Source organism: Phocoena sinus, chromosome 3 (genome assembly GCF_008692025.1).
Source record: "Phocoena sinus isolate mPhoSin1 chromosome 3, mPhoSin1.pri, whole genome shotgun sequence".
Taxonomy (NCBI): domain Eukaryota; kingdom Metazoa; phylum Chordata; class Mammalia; order Artiodactyla; family Phocoenidae; genus Phocoena; species Phocoena sinus.
The window spans coordinates 138,166,703-138,181,657 of record NC_045765.1 but is presented as its reverse complement, the minus strand read 5'-3'; the positions used below and the strand labels follow the sequence as shown (position 1 = coordinate 138,181,657).

Here is a 14,955-nt window from a genome sequence, read left to right as displayed (position 1 = left end):
GCCACGGGGGTGCAGAGGGCAAAGCGGAGAGATTCCCGCACAGAGGATCAGTGCCAACCAGCACTCACCAGCTCTAGAGGCTTGTCTGCTCCCCCGCTGGGGTGGGCGGGATCTGGGAGCTGAAGCTCGGGCTTCGGTCTGATCGTAGGGAGACGACTGGCGGTGTGAACACAGCCTGAAGGGGGCTCTTGTGGCATGGCTAGCCGGGAGGGAGTACGGGGAAAAGTCTGGAGCTGCCGAAGAGGCAAGAGACTTTTTCTTCCCTCTCTGTTTTCTGGTGCGCAAGGAGAGGGGATTAAGAGTGCTGCTTAAAGGAGCTCCAGAGATGGGCGCGAGCTGCAGCTATCAGCGCGGACCCCAGAGACGGGCATGAGACACTAACACTGCTGCTGCCACCACCAAAAAGCCTGTGTGCAAGCACAGGTCACCATCCACACCTTCCCTCCCGGGAGCCTATGCAGCCCGCCACTGCCAGGGCCCCGTGATCCAGGGACAACTTCCCTGGGAGAACACACGGTGCACCTCAGGCTGGTGCAACATCATGCCGGCCTCTGCCTCCGCAGGCTTGCCCCACATCTGTACCCCTCCCTCTCCCCCGGCCTGAGTGAGCCAGAGCCCCCGAATCAGCTGCTCCTTTACCCTGTCCTGTCTGAGCGAAGAACAGACGTCCTCAGGCAACCTACACACAGAGGCGGGTCCAAATCCAAAGCTGAACCCCGGGACCTGTGCGAACAAAGAGAAAGGGAAATCTCTCCCAGCAGCCTCAGGAGCAGTAGATTAAATCTCCACAATCAACCTGATGAACCCTGCATCTGTGGAATACCTGAATAGACAACGAATCATCTCAAATTGAGAAGGTAGACTTGAGGAGCAACGATATATTTTTTTTCCCCTTTTTCTCTTTTTGTAAGTGTGTATGTGCATCGTTCTCTGTGTGATTTTGTCTGTATATCTTAGCTTTTACCATTTGTCCTAGGGTTCCGTCTGTCCGGTTTTCTTTTGTTTGTTTGTTTTAGTACAGTTTTTAGCACTTGTTATCATTGGCGGATGTGTTCTTCGGTTTGTTTCCTTCCTTCTTTCCTTTCTTTTTTTATTTATAAATTTTTTTAATAATAATTATTTTTTAATAACTTTATTTTATTTTATCTTCTTCCTTTCTTTCTTTCTTTCATTTTCTCCCTTTTATTCTGAGCCGTGTGGATCACAGGCTCCTGGCACTCCAGCCAGGTGTCAGGGCTGTGCCTCAGAGGTGGGAGATCCAAGTTCAGGACATCGGTCCACAACAGACCTCCCAGCTCCACATAATATCAAATGGTGAAAATCTCCCAGAGATCTCCGTCACAACGCCAAGACCCAGCTCCACTCAATGACCAGCAAGCTACAGTGCTGGAAACGCTATGACAAACAACTAGCAAAACAGGAACACGACACCATCCATTAGCAGAGAGGCTGCCTAAAATCATAATAAGGCCGCAAACACCCCAAAACACACCACCAGATTGGGACCAGCCCAACAGAAAGACAAGATCCAGCCTCATCCTGCAGAACACAGGCACTAGCCTCCTCCACCAGGAAGCCTACACAACCCACTGAACCAACCTTAGCCACTGGGGACAGACACCAAAAACAACGGGAACTACAAACCTGCAGACTGCAAAAAGGAGACCCCAAACACAGTACATTCAGCAAAATAAGAAGACAGAGAAACACACAGCAGATGAAGGAGCAAGGTAAAAACCCATCACACCTAAAAAATGAAGAAGAAATAGGCAGTGTACCTGAAAAAGAATTCAGAATGATAGTAAAGATGATCCAAAATCTTGGAAAAAGAATGGAGAAAATACAAGAAACATTTGAAGAACGAAAGAGAAAACAAACAGTGATGAACAACACATTAAATGAAATTTAAAATTCTCTAGAAGGGATCAATAGCAGGATAACTGAGGCAGAAGAACATATAAGTGACCTGGAAGATAAAATAGTGGAAAAAACAACTGCACAGCAGAATAAAGAAAAAAGAATGAAAAGAATTGAGGACAGTCTCAGAGACATCTGGGACAACATTAAACACACCAACATTCAAATAATAGGGGTCCCAAAAGAAGAAGAGAAAAAGAAAAGGACTGAGAAAATATTGGGAGAGACTATAGTTGAAAACTTCCCTAATATGGGAAAGGAAATACTTAATCAACTCCAGGAAGCACAGAGAGTCCCATACAGGATAAATCCAAGGAGAAACAAATATTAGTCAAACCAAGACAAATATTAATCAAACTCTCAAAAATTAAATACAAAGAAAAAATATTAAAAGCAGCAAGGGAAAAACAACAAATAACACACAAGGTAATCCCCATAAGGTTAACCACTGATCTTTCAGCAGAAACTCTGCAAGCCAGAAGGGACAGGCAGGACATATTTAAAGTGATGAAGGGGAAAAACTACAACCAAGATTACTCTATCCAGGAAGGATCTCATTCAGATTTAACGGAGAAATTAAAACCTATACAGACAAGCAAAAGCTAAGAGAATTCAGCACCACCAAACCACCTTTACAACAAATGCTAAAGGAACTTCTCTTGGTAGAAAACACAAGAGAAAGAAAAGACCTACAATAACAAACCCAAAACAATTAAGAAAATGGTAATACGAACATACATATCGATAATTACCTTAAACGTAAATGGATTAAATGGTCCAAGGAAAAGACATAGACTGGCTGAATGGATACAAAAAAAACACAAAACCCATATATGTTGTCTACAAGAGACCCACTTCAGACCTTGGGACACACACAGACTGAAAGTGAGGGCATGGAAAAAGATATTCCATGAAAATGGAAATCAAAAGAAAGCTGGAGTAGCAATTCTCATATGAGACAAAATAGACTTTAAAACAAAGACTATTACAAGAGACGAAGAAGTACACTGTATAATGATCAAGGGATCAATTCAAGAAGAAGATATAACAATTGTAAATATTTGTGCACCCAACATAGGAGCACCTCAGTACATTAGGAAAATACTGACAGCCAAAAAAGGGGGAACTGACAGAAACACAATCATAGTAGGGGACTTTAACACCCCACTTTCACCAATGGACAGATCATCCAAAATGAAAATAAATAAGGAAACAGAAGCTTTAAACGATACATTAAACAAGATGGATTTAATTGATATTTATAGGACATTCCATCCAAAAACAACAGAATACACTTTCTTCTCAAGTGCTCATGGAACATTTTCTAGGATCATATCTTGGGTCACAAATCAAGTCTTGGTAAATTTAAGAAAATTGAAATTGTATCAAGTATCTTTTCCGACCACAACACTATGAGACTAGATATCAAATACATGAAAAAATCTGTAAAAAATACAAACACATGGAGGCTAAACAATACACTATTTAATAACCAAGAGATCTATGAAGGAATCAAAGAGAAAACCAAAAAATACCTAGAAACAAATGACAGTGGAGACACGATGACCCAAAACCTATGGGATGCAGCAAAAGCAGTTCTAACAGGGAAGTTTATAGCAATACAATCCTACCTTAAGAAACAGGAAACATCTCGAATAAACAACCTAACCTTACACCTAAAGCAATTACAGAAAGAAAAACAAAAAAAAAACACCCCAAAGATAGCAGAAGGAAAGAAACCATAAAGATTAGATCAGAAATAAATGAAAAAGAAATGAAGGAAACAATAGCAAAGATCAATAAAACTAAAAGCTGGTTCTCTGAGAATATAAACAAAATTGATAGCCATTAGCCAGACTCATCAACAAAAAAAGGGAGAAGACACAAATCAAGAGAATTAGAAATGAAAAAGAAGAAGTAACAACTGACACTGCAGAAATTCAAAAGATCATGAGCGATTACAAGCAACTCTATACCAATAAAATGGACAACCTGGAAGAAATGGACAAATTCTTAGAAATGCACAACCTGCCAAGACTGAACCAGGAAGAAATAGAAAATATGAAGACCAATCACAAGCACTGAAACTGATAAAAATCTTCCAACAAACAAAAGCCAGGACCAGATGGCTTCACAGGCGAATTCTAACAAACATTTCGAGAAGAGATAACACCCATCCTTCTCAAACTATTCCAAAATATAGCAGAGAGAGGAACACTCCCAAACTCCTTCTATGAGGCCACCATCACCCTGATATCAAAACCAGACAAAGATGTCAGAAAGAAAGAAAACTACAGGCCAGTATCACTGATGAACATAGATGCAAAAATCCTCAACAAAATACTAGCAAACAGAATCCAACAGCACATTAAAAGGATCATACACCATGATCAAGTGGGGTTTATTCCAGAATGCAAGGATTCTTCAATATATGCAAATCAATCAACGTGGTACACCATATTAACAAACTGAAGGAGAAAAACCATATGATCACCTCAAGAGATGCAGAAAAAGCTTTTGACAAAATTCAACACCAATTTATGATAAAGACCCTCCAGAAAGTAGGCACAGAGGGAACTTTCCTCAAGATAATAAAGGCCATATATGACAAACCCACAGCCAACATCATCCTCAATGTTGAAAAACTGAAAACATTTCCACTAAGATCAGGAACAAGACAAGGTTGCCCACTCTCACCACTCTTATTCAACATAGTTTTGGAAGTTTTAGCCACAGCAGTCAGAGAAGAAAAAGAAATAAAAGAATCCAAACCAGAAAAGAAGAAGTAAAGCTGTCACTGTTTGCAAATGACATGATACTCTACATAGAGAATACTAAAGATGCTACCAGAAAACTACTAGAGCTAATCAATCAATTTGGTAAAGTAGCAGGATACAAAATTAATGCACAGAAATCTCTTGCATTCCTATACACTAATGATAAAAAACGTGAAAGTGAAATCAAGAATACACTCCAATTTACCACTGCAACAAAAACAATAAAATATCTAGGAATAAACCTACCTAAGGAGACAAAAGACCTGTATGCAGAAAATTATAAGATACTGATGAAAAAAATTAAGGATGATACAAATAGATGGAGAGAGATACCATGTTCCAGGATTGGAAGAATCAACACTGTGAAAATGACTCTACCACCCAAAATAATCTACGGATTCAATGCAATCCCTATCAAACTACCACTGACATTTTTCACAGAACTAGAACAAAAAATTTCACAATTTGTATTGCAACACAAAAGACCCTGAATAGCCAAAGCAATCTTGAGAAACAAAAACAGAGCTGGAGGAATCAGGCTCCCTCACTTCACACTATACTACAAAGCTACAGTAAACAAGACAGTATCGTACTGGCACAAAAACAGAAATATAGATCAATGGAACAGGATAGAAAGCCCAGAGGTAAACCGACACACATATGGCCACCTTATCCTTGATAAAGGAGGCAACAATATACAGTGGAGAAAAGACAGCCTCTTCAGTAAGTGATGCTGAGAAAACTGGACAGGTACATGTAAAAGTATGAAATTAGAACACTCCCTATCACCATACACAAAAATAAACTCAAAATGTATTAAAGACCTAAATGTAAGGCCAGACACTATCAAACTCTTAGAGGAAAACATAGGAGGACACTCTATGACATAAATTACAGCAAGATCCTTTTTGACCCACCTCCTAGAGAAATGGAAATAAAAACAAAAATTTTTAAATGGGACCTAATGAAACTTCAAAGCTTTTGCACAGCAAAGGAAACCATAAACAAGACCAAGACAGCCCTCAGAATGGGAGAAAATACTTACAAATGAAGCAACTGACAAAGGATTAACCTCCAAGATTTACAAGCAGCTCATGCAGCTCAATATCAAAATAACAAATAACCCAATCCAAAAATGGGCAGAAGACCTAAATAGACATTTCTCCAAAGAAGATATACAGATTGCCAACAAACACATGAAAGAAGGCTCAACATCATTAATCGTTAGAGAAATGCAAATCAAAACTACAATGAGATATCATCTCACACCAGTCAGAATGACCATCATCAAAAACTCTAGAAACAATAAATGCTGGAGAGGTTGTGGAGAAAAGGGAACACTCTTACACTGTTGGTGGGAATGTAAATTGATACAGCCACTATAGAGAACAGTATGGAGGTTCCTTAAAAAATTAAAAATAGAACTATCATATGACCCAGCAATCCCACTACTGGGCATATACCCTGAGAAAACCATAAATCAAAGAGTCATGTACCACAATGTTCATTGCAGCTTTATTTACAATAGCCAGGACATGGAAGCAACCTAAGTGTCCATCATCGGATGAATGGATAAAGAATATGTGGCACATGTATATACAATGGAATATTACTCCGCCATAAAAAGAAACGAAATTGAGCTCTTTGTAATGAGGTGGATGGACCTAGAGTCTGTCATACAGAGTGAAGTAAGTCAGAAAGAGAAAAACAAATACCATATGCTAACACGTATATATGGAATCTAAGGGGGAAAAAAACGTCATGAAGACCCTAGGGGTAAGACGGGAATAAAGACACAGACCTACTAGAGAATGGACTTGAGGATATGGGGAGGGGGAAGGGTAAGCTGTGACAATGTGAGAGAGTGGCATGGACATATAGACACTACCAAACGTAAAATAGATAGCTAGTGGGAAGCAGCCACATAGCACAGGGAGATCAGCTCGGTGGTTTGTGACCACCTAGAGCAGTGGGATAGAGAGGGTGGGAGGGAGGGACAGGCAAGAGGGAACTGATATGGGTACGTATGTATATGTATAACTGATCCACTTTGTTATAAAGCAGAAACTAACACACAATTATAAAGCAATTATACTCCAATAAAGATGTTAAAAAATAAAATTAAAATAATTTTTAAAAATCTCAAATAAACAGCCTAACCTTACACCTAATGCAATTAGAAAAGAACAAAAAAAAACCTCAAAGATAGCAGAAGGAAAGAAATCATAAAGATCAGATCAGAAATGAATGAAAAAGAAATGAAGGAAACAATAGCAAAGATCAATAAAACTAAAAGCTGGGTTCTTTGAGAAGATAAAATTGATAAACCATTAGCCAGACTCATCAAGATAAAAAGGGAGAAAACTCAAATCAATAGAATTAGAAATGAAAAAGGAGAAGTAACAACTGACTCTACAGAAATACAAAGGATCACTAGAGATTACTACAAGCAACTCTATGCCAATAAAATGGACAACGTGGAAGAAATGGACAAATTCTTAGAAATGCACAACCTTCCAAGACTGAACCAGCAAGAAATAGAAAATATGAACAGAGCAATCACAAGCACTGAAATTGAAACTGTGATTAAAAATCTTCCAACAAACAAAAGCCCAGGACCAGATGGCTCCACAGGCGAATTCTATCGAACAATTACAGAAGAGCTAACACCTATCCTTGTCAAACTCTTCCAAATTATAGCAAAGGGAGGAACACTCCCAAACTCATTCTACGAGGCCACCATCACCCTGATACCAAAACCAGACAAAGATGTCACAAAGAAAGAAAACTACAGGCCAATATCACTGATGACCATAGATGCAAAAATCCTCAACAAAATACTAGCAAACAGAATCCAACAGCACATTAAAAGGATCATACACCATGATCAAGAGGGGTTTATCGACAGAACGTAAGGATTCTTCAATATACGCAAATCAATCAACATGATACACTATATTAACTAATTGAAGGAGAAAAATCATACGATCATCTCAATAGAGGCAGAGAAAGCTTTCAAAAAAATTCAACACCAATTTATGATAAAGACCCTCCAGAAAGTAGGCATAGAGGGAACTTTCCTCAACATAATAAAGGCCATATTTGATAAACCCACAGCCAACATTGTTCTCAATGTTGAAAAACTGAAAGCATTTCCACTAAGATCAGGAACAAGACAAGGTTGCCCACTCTCACCACTATTATTCAACATAGTTTTGGAAGGTTTAGCCACAGCAATCAGAGAAGAAAAAGAAATAAAAGGAATCCAAATCAGAAAAGAAGTAAAGCTGTCACTGTAGATGACATGATACTATACGTAGAGAATCCTAAAGATGCTACCAGAAAGCTACTAGAACTAATCAATGAATTTGTTAAAGTAGCAGGATACAAAATTAACGCACAGACATCTCTTACATACCTATACACTAATGATAAAAAATGTGAAGGTGAAATTAAGAAAACACTCCTATTTACCAATGCAACAAAAAGAATAAAATATCTAGGAATAAACCTACCTAAGGAGACAAAAGACCTGTATGCAGAAAATTATAAGACACTGGTGAAAGAAATTAAAGATGATACAAATAGATGGAGAGATATACCATGTTCTTAGATTGAAAGAATCAGTATTGTGAAAATGACTATACTACCCAAAGCAATCTACAGATTCAGTGCAATCCCTATCAAACTACCACTGGCATTTTTCACAAAACTAGAACAAAAAAATTCACAATTTGTATTGCAACACAAAAGACCCCAAATAGCCAAAGCAATCTTGAGAAGAAAAGCGGAGGTGGAGGTATCAGGCTCCCTGACTTCAGACTATACTACAAAGCTACAGTAATCAAGACAGTATGGTACTGGCACAAAAACAGAAACATAGATCAATGGAACAGGATAGAAAGCCCAGAGATAAACCCACGCACATATGGTCACCTTATCTTTGATAAAGGAGGCAAGAATATACAATGGAGAAAAGAGAGCATCTTCAGTAAGTGGTGCTGGGAAAACTGGACAGCTACATGTAAAAGAATGGAATTCGAACACTCCCTAACACCATACACAAAAATAAACTCAAAATGGATTAAAGACCTAAATGTAAGGCCAGACACTATCAAACTCTTAGAGGAAAACATAGGCGGAACGCTCTAGGACATAAATCACAGCAAGATCCTTTTTGACCCACCTCCAAGAGAAACGGAAATAAAGCCAAAAATAAACAAATGGGACCTAATGAAACTTCAAAGCTTTTGCACAGCAAAGGAAACCATAAACAAGACCAAAAGACAACCCTCAGAATGGGAGAAAAATTTGCAAATGAAGCAACTGACAAAGGATTAATCTCCAAAATTTACAAGCAGCTCATTCAGTTCAATAACAAGAAAACAAACAACCCAATCCAAAAATGGGCAGAAGACCTAAATAGATATTTCTCCAAAGAAGATATACAGATTGCCAACAAACACATAAAAGAATGCTCAACATCATTAATCATTAGAGAAATGCAAGTCAAAACTATAACGAGATATCATCTCACACTGGTCAGAATAGCCATCGTAGAAACATCTATAAACAATAAATGCTGGAGAGGGTGTGGAGAAAAGGGAACATTCTTGCACTGTTGGTGGGAATGTAAATTGATACAGCCACTATAGAGAACAGTATGGAGTTTCCTTAAAAAACTAAAAACAGAACTACCATATGACCCAGCAATCCCACTACTGGGCATATACCCTGAGAAAACCATAATTCAAAAAGAGTCATGTACCAAAATGTTCATTGCAGCTCTATTTACAATAGCCAGGACATGGAAGCAACCTAAGTGTCCATCATCAGATGAATGGATAAAGAAGATGTAGCACATATATACAATGGAATATTACTCAGCCATAAAAAGAAACGAATTTGAGTCATTTGTAGTCAATTTAGGTGGATGGACCTAGAGTCTGTCATACAGAGTGAAGTAAGTCACAAAGTGAAAAACAAATACAGTATGCTAACACATATATATGGAACCTAAAAAAACAACAAAAAAATAGTCATGAAGAACCTAGGGGCAAAAGGGGAATAAAGACGTAGACCTACTAGAGAATGGACTGGAGGCTACGGGGAGGGGGAAGGGTAACCTGGGACAAAGTGAGAGAGTGGCATGGACATATATACACTACCAAACGTAAAATAGATGGCTAGTGGGAAGCAGCCGCATAACACAGGGAGATCAGCTCGGTGCTTTGTGACCACCTAGAAGGGTGGGATAGGGAGGGTGGGAGGGAGGGAGACACAAGAGGGAAGGATATGGGGATATATGTATAACTTTGTTATAAAGCAGAAACTAACACACCATTGTAAACAATTATCCTCCAATAAAGATGTTTAAAAAAATCATGGCATGCAAGAGAAATAAACACTGTAATAAAAATGAAAAAATAAAAAAGGAGGTCTTTATATGAGGTGTCTCTAATGCCATAGCAGCCTATGTAAGCAGTTCAAAATCTAAGCCTGTAAATGCCTCAGGGTTATAAAATTGTAACCTATGGACAACCAATCACAAGTAGCCAAGTAGGCTTTAAGCTTTAGTCAATTTCCTCGCTTTGCTTCTGCCTTTTCACTGTAAAAGTCTCTCCCCAGCTCTTGTTGATGGAGAACTCCTAACCACCTACCATTTGGAGCTGCCCAATTTGAACTGATTTTTGCTCACAAACTCTTAAAATTTTTAATATGCCTCAGTTTGTCTTTTTAACAACACCAAAGCAACCTCAGAAGTTAATGATTGCCTAAGGTCACATATAAGGGCAAAGGCTTACATCCCAATAAGATATTTGAGTGATTCTCAGATGGGCTCAACTGAAAGATGACTTACTAGTCTTTAGTTTCATTATGCTACTATTCTGACTAGCATTCCTACTGAGTCTAAAATAATGGACTACAGACAGCCCCCAACTCAGGATGGCTCAACTTAAGATTTTTGGATTTTATGATGGTGTAACACTGATACACATTCAGTAAAAACCATTTTTCAAATTTTGATCTTTTCCCTGGCTAGTGATATGTGGTATGATACCCTCTTATGATGCTGGGCAGAAGAAGGGAGCCACAGCTCCCCGTCACACATGCAATCACAAGAACCAACAGCCAATACTCTTACAGCCACTCCAGACTTAAAACATTTTAGTTTTTCACTTTCAATACAGTGTTCAGTAAATTACACAAGATAGTCAACATATTATAAAATAGGTTTTGTGTTAGATGATTTTGCCCAACTTTAGGCTAATGTAAGTGTCTGAGTGCTGTCAACTGAAAAAAAAATGCACAGCACGAGGGTCGTGAGTTAAGTTTTATATGGGACAAAATGAGGACTATAGCCCGGGAGATAGCCTCTCAGATAGCTCTGACAAACTGCTCAGAAGAGGTAGCGGGGGAGGTCAGTATACATGTGATTTTAGTGAAGAGAGACACATTCAATCTAGCACACGTTTCGGCAGAATCTTGCTGCGAGTCACAAGAAGCTTGCTGCTAGACATGAGGAACAGACGTCTGTTAACGATGTGTTTTTCTAGGTATGAGAAGATGCAAGAACTTGGGCTCATAAAATCTTCTCCTGAAGATACCTAACTATCTGAGGGCCTGTTCTGCCAGTTTTTCCCAGAGCAGAGTGCCTCATTCCTGATCTCCACCCTGAACTCCTTTCAGGGTGTGCCGAAGGTCAGCAACTGCAGTGTCTAGTGACTTCATTCTTATAGAACCAGATATGGAGCAACACTTTTCAGTTGGCAGTGCCCCTCATGGTCATACATTTGACGATGGCTTGGGAGGCATTTCATGACCATTTTTGTCCCACAGTGCATGGAATGTTCATTCCTAGGACAGGCAAGGATTTCATTGATGCCACTCAATGTGCTATTACTGGACTAGGCCCTATTAACTGTAGCCAAAAGCCTCTGGACCACCTGTCTTACTAGTCCCTTATGGTCCTAGAAATGATTCCCTCTTGGTGATTCTTCCCATATTGAGAGTTACTATTACAATCATTGATCTTATACAGAACTATATGTCTGGTCAACTGCTTCAAGTCACTTAGTCATCATTTTATCAGAGGTTCATTCACACATTTGGTAATGTAAGAAACAACAATCTTGTAAAATAAGCAATACAAGTAATCTAGCTAGTAGTATTAGTAAGGTCATAAGAATTTAAGCCAAGAACTTGCATTAGGTGCGACCCAGTATATCCCCAGGTCATTTGACTTAGTCTGTTCTGTACCAATTTGTATCTTTAAGGGGAGTGATATATAGGCTTATTCATAAGGCACCCAGCCCAATTTCCTAGTGTTATTAAGCTGGTAATCCTTAGTATGGTTTAAGTGTTCCCAACATAAGGGGGGGGGGGCCTTAAAAATCATAGCCTGATGTTAGCCATATAAATCCAGCGCACAACTGAGGGAAGTTACATTCTTTGGCTGAAAATTTGCTCGTTGCTCTGATTGAATTTGAGTACCTTTAAAAGAAAATTTATATTTTTGGTGATGGTTAGAGCAAGTCTGATTGATTGGCCAAGTGAGGGAGTCCCAGGAAAGAAATACATTTGGTTTGTAAGCAAAAGTGTGAGCAATTATCAAAGTAATTGGTATACAGGCCTGATCCATCATCTTAAGTAAGCTGTCTACTTCAGATGTAGTCTTCTTCTCATCCTGGTCTGGTAGTTTCTCCTCTGTTTAAGCATCGCTTTTAAGATGATTTTGAGGTCAGCAGTCCTCTCCATAGGCCAGTCCAATGCAAGGGGTCAACTTCCTTAGTTTTACTGTGCATGAGCTGGTTAAAAGTACCTGATAAGGGTCCTTCCATTTAGGTTGGAGATAGTCCTTTAAATGATGTCTTTTCCAGTATGCATAATCTCCTGGTTGCAGTCACGGAGGCATCTTTTTTTTTTTCCCCTTGGGAAGTCAGGATTTATTAAAAGCTTCAAGCTCCAGGGCATTTTTTTTTTTAACCAAATACCTTTAAAAATGTTTTTTTTTATCCCCACAAAAATCGTTATCATTTAAAACCAGATATTCAAATTACATGGCTAACATTTTTAGCTAATCAACTCTTCAGTACTGATCCTAGAAAACAGCCTTCAATGGATCTTTGAATGATGGAGATTCAGCCACTGATACGAGTGGTGTAGGTGGTCACACCTTTAACGTTCAAGCCACAAGCTGTGACATTTGGAAGGGGTGAGGTCTACTGTCCTGCATTATCAGAATTTGTCATATTTTCAGTGCTACTGGGTTGCACGTTATCTGCGAGGTTTTGTGCGTGCTCAAGAAATAAATCTTTCAGTACACTTAATTCCTTAGCAATTTACTTTTTGCTTCCAACCGTTCATTCTCTTCCTTGAGCTGATTCACCCCCTGCAGCGTATCCTGCGCTTTCAGGTGGCTTTTCAACCGGCTCTTTTTCACCGCCATGCTGTTCCTCTCTCTGCGCTGACGATACTGGTCACGGTTGCGATCCACGGGCAAACTCTTTTTGCTCTGCTTGCTTGGAGGCACAGCTTTGCCTCCGCCCCCAGGGCCGGCGGGCCCCAGCTGAGGAACCTGCTGTAAACCGCTGGCATGAGCCTGAGTATGGATGACACTTATTCCATTCATGCCCGGGGTACTGTTCTACTGCGATACCTTGCTCATTTGGGCACGCTCCCTCGACAACACAGAACAAGTAGAAATGAGGACAAGGTGATCAATGGTTTCCACACTAAACTGCCAAGAAATCAGCACATGTACCTGAACCCCTTGAGGGTACTGCCCATCTGCGATGGAAGAACAGATTCTCCTTCCCCTCAAACATGCATTTCCATCCTCTCCATCTAGACACCTCTGCTGACGATTTTCCTTACTGCGTTCCCTCCAAGCATGTTAACGAAGCACTTTATTTTTTGCCCTCCTCTGTTCTGTTCAACTCATGGTTGCTGCACGTTCCTCCAACCTGTGTTCAACAGTCCTCCAGCCCGCCCGCCCCCAAGCGACCTCCACTCCAAGCGGCCCCCGCGGCGCAGCCCGACCCGACCCTGGCCTCGCAGCCCGCGAGTCAGCAAGGAGTGATGGTTATGAAACAGGCAGCCTCTGCCGGTTCCGCAGCCGCCACCCGCTTCGCCTCCCCGCCGGGGGCCGTGTGTGCGCCAGGGGCATTTTATCTTCATTCAAAGATAGATTACTGAGGTAAACTTCAGAAGCAAACTTAGAGTGTCCTTAAAATAATTCAATTAAACTTTACAATAATGGAACAGCAAGGAGCTACAGGGAAGTGACTCTTAGTAAATACAGACCTCAACTAGCAAAACTATAATTTAATGTCCACTGAAATGATCTTTTTCTCTCGAAAATTACCCTCATTTCTACAAAATATAGCCAAAATAAGACTAATTTGTTTGCAGAATAAGTCTGGTTTCAATAAACTTGGCCTGATGATTTATACAAGTGTAATTGATCATATAGATTCTTTTAAAGTTGGCTTTGCTGGAACCGTTTAAGGAATCTCAAATTTTTAAAAGGCCTTTCAAGGGTAGGAAAAGCTATGCCAAGGGCTTGTCACTGATTTTGCCTTGGAAATTTCTGAGTGAATTTCTCCCTTTTCAAGGTCCTCAAAATATCTTGAGATTCCTGCACCTGTTAGGAGGTGGCCTTCCTAATTTACCTGATAAACGTGTTGATAATCCAAGAGTTTCCAATCTCTGGAGGGATCAGGTAGAGAGAAAGGATATATGTTTCAAGTCTGCTTACAAAGGTATAATTTACTAAATTGACGTAAGTCATAATTAGCTTAAGAGGAAGGGTTCCTTATAGCTGGTAAAATAAAGATTAAAAGCCAATAATATTTCAGACAGAAGTCATAAAAAATTATAACCATATTCACCAGTTCACTGTCTCATGTAACTAATTCTTCTTGTTAAGTTTATGAAGCCAAGAGATTTTCCATTAGAATTCTTTAATTTCTTACCCATCAGCAGTATAATCTGAAAGTTATCAGAAGCCTGCACTTGTCAAAAAGTGCATATTCTTGCTATGAATATTCTTGAAGAGGAAGCATTTTTGCAAGGGCATCAGAGTAAAACAATAACTGTCTGTGAATGACAAGACTTAAGGCACGGTTAAAGACCTAATTACAACGCAATTGACAAAGAAACTTGGTTACTGCTATGACATAAAACATTTTAAGATAACTAGAATTATGACTGATAATACTTTACCAAGGCCTACTGATTTTTAGAAATTCCGTATAAT

General features: G+C 39.5%; 1 pseudogene; it reads right to left on the bottom strand.

Moving 5' to 3' along the window:
* Nucleotides 1-12,916: 12,916 nt before the first annotated feature.
* Nucleotides 12,917-13,362, bottom strand: LOC116750488 (annotated as a pseudogene).
* Nucleotides 13,363-14,955: the final 1,593 nt, after the last annotated feature.